Here is a 3124-nt window from a genome sequence, read left to right as displayed (position 1 = left end):
GATAGGGGTGTTGTTTGAGGATGTTATAGATTTATTGTCTAAATTTTTGGAGCAATGTTGTCCCATGAGCTATCCTGTTCGAGGAGGTGTCGCTGTCGATTGTGGATTGCTGCATCGTTAATCATGTGTGATTTTGATCACCATGTAATAAAAAAATAAAATTAAATAAATTATTGTTATTTTATGTCTCTAACGACAAATTAAAATAAATAAATTAACAAATAACAAATTAAAAGGAAGAAAAAAAAATGTACGTATAAAGAAATATTTAATTTTATTTTAAATTGTTAGTAGAAATAAAATTATATATAAGAATGAAATATACATTTGATCTATTAAGTTTTGAAATATATTTGTATTATATGTCAATTAATATCCAATTCGCGTAAGTACGGATTTTGAATTTTTCTAGTTAATTTTACATGTCAATCAACATTCAATCCGTATAAGTACAAATTTTAAATTTTCTAATCCAATCCAATCTGCACAAGTGCAGATCCCCATACTTTACAAATTGGATTGAATTGAATCGACTATTTTATGAACACATCCCCTCCTAATTTAGGAAATTGATAACATGTAATAGTTAGTATATTGAATAATTAATTTTTCAACTCTTTATTTGCAATTAAAATGCAAATAAAGGAGTGAGACGAGGATTTAATTAGAGATATTTTTGTTTCCAGGGACAACCATATCATCCTTAGCATTCCTCTTAGCTCATCCATGTGTGAGGATGTTTGGTATTGGAAAAAAGAAGCATCTGGTTTTTACTCTGTTAAAAGCTCATATCAGTACCTTCAATATTTCAGAGAAGATTGGAATGTTCAATTGGAATCTAACCTATGGAAGCAATTGTGGAAGCTCAAGGTCCCTCCGAAAGTGATCCATTTTGCTTGGCATGCACTGTCAGACTGTCTTGCTACTCGAACACAGCTATACATCAAGCATGTCCCTATTGATATGCAGTGTATCTTTTGTAGTGGAGACATTGAATCAATTCTCCATGCTCTTGTTAATTGCCCATTTGCTCGTTCATGTTGGAACAGATCTGCAATTGATCTTTTTCCTTCTGCTGCTACGGTTTTTAGTGACTGGTTTGCTAAGTTTTGGTAAAAAAATAAAAAGGGGTAGAGCGGTAGAAGAATTTCTGATGGTGGGATGGTCAATTTGGAAAGCTCGTAATGAGCTTTTATGGAAGAATTTCTCGCGGTCTACTACTGATGTTGTTAATTTAGCACATAACTTTCTTGATTAATGGAGATATGCTCAATCTTGTCGTATTGAGCTACTACTACACGAATCAGATATTGTTGGCAGCAAAGATTGTTGGACTAAACCTGTGTTAGATGCGATCAAGATTAATGTAGATGAAACTACTTTTCTGCAAAAAACTCATATGGAACTGGTTTTATTGCTAGAAATTGTGATGGTGTTGTCATGGAGGCTTTTGCTACGTATTCAATTGGTGGTTTGAAAGCAACAGTGGCTGAAATGATGAGTATTAAGGAGACTGATTATTTTGTTGTCATTCAGGCTCTTAATAGCTCTATTGACATGCCATCTATCTTTGGTCTTCTCGTTCAAGATTGCAAAAATCTCTTATTTTCTTTGAATAATGTTAAAGTTTGTCATGTTAAATGATATGCTAACAAAGCCACACATTTTTTAGCTTATAGTTCTTGTTATTGGTCTGGTCGTATGTTTTCTGAGAGCAATATTCCTTCTGCTCTTCAGTCTATTGTAATAGCGAATTTAGCTATTTAATGAAGTTTCTACTTTCATTAAAAAAATGGATTTTTTCAATATTATACCTAAAATTGATTTTATTTACAAAAATACCTTTAAGAAAATTATTTGATAAATACCGTTGTACCACGTTAGCATACCACCGAAATTCAAAACAATTATCGAAAATTGAAAAAATTGTAAAAATTTCGGTTTCAAAATTTTTTTCTTTTTGGGAGTTTTTTTTAAAAAAGCAACTATTTAGTTGCTTTTAATGTGAATAAGATATCAATTAGTTACTTTTCCATTAAAAAATTTAATTAAAAAATTTACACATATATAAATAAAAAAATAACCATTTAATATGTGAGAAACATATATTTTTCTGTCTCCAAAAAAGGACGACTAATATTAAAAGTAACTTTTTTGCTTCTTTTTAATATTTTGTTAATATAAAATAATAAAACTTTAAACTTAATAATATTTAACATAACAAGTAATATCATAAATTACTATATTTTTTTTCTTATATTGTATTTTTTAGTAATTTATGAAGTTGTTTGATAATATTGAATTTTGTTTAAACTTCATCATTGTTTACTTAATGATTAAAAGAAACTAAAATGTTACCATATTGATTTTGGTTAATATTTTTTGGGAACAACGAATAAACATATACATATGCTTTTTACATATTAAAATGATAACTTTAAAAGTAAATTACAATGGTGTAATTTTTGAGACTAAACAATTATTAGTGTTGTAAAAAAAATTGTTTACACATATAATAAAAGTTAAAAGAGAATTCTTTTAATATTAAAAGTTAATTACATATAAATGTCAAAGTAATAATAAAAAAAAGTTTTGATGTGACTGTTGAAAGTTTTTTTTTCCTTTTTTGATTAAAATGTCAAAATTTTGATAAAATTTAAGTAAGAAAAAAAATAAAGAAAAAAGAATTTCTTTTTTTAAAAAAAAAAAATGAGCGAGATGTTGTTTATTTATTTGACTATAAGTGAGAGCTTAGGGCAGCTAGCATGCGTGTACTAGAGAGTCCAATAAATAAGAGATACCATTTTGAGTGATAGTACATGAGAGTTGATAGTGTGAAAGACCTCCATTCTAAAAAAATTGAATATCGATATGTGTGTATAATTATTAAAAAAAATTCTAATATTAATATAAAAGCGTATTTATATAATTATTATTTTCAAATGTACGTATTTCTACCCAAATAATTCAAAAAAAATGCAATATTATTTTTTTTTTGGTTTATTTACCCATTTTTTTTTTGGTGTCAAGGTTTACATCCCGACAAAGGGATGTCATTGAGAAACTTTGGGCTTCTATACGAAAACAATACGCACGTAGAAAGCAAGGGAAATCAATTAATGGG

This window comes from Cannabis sativa, chromosome 2, assembly GCF_029168945.1.
Source record: "Cannabis sativa cultivar Pink pepper isolate KNU-18-1 chromosome 2, ASM2916894v1, whole genome shotgun sequence".
NCBI lineage: Eukaryota > Viridiplantae > Streptophyta > Magnoliopsida > Rosales > Cannabaceae > Cannabis > Cannabis sativa.
This window is presented reverse-complemented; position numbering follows the sequence as displayed.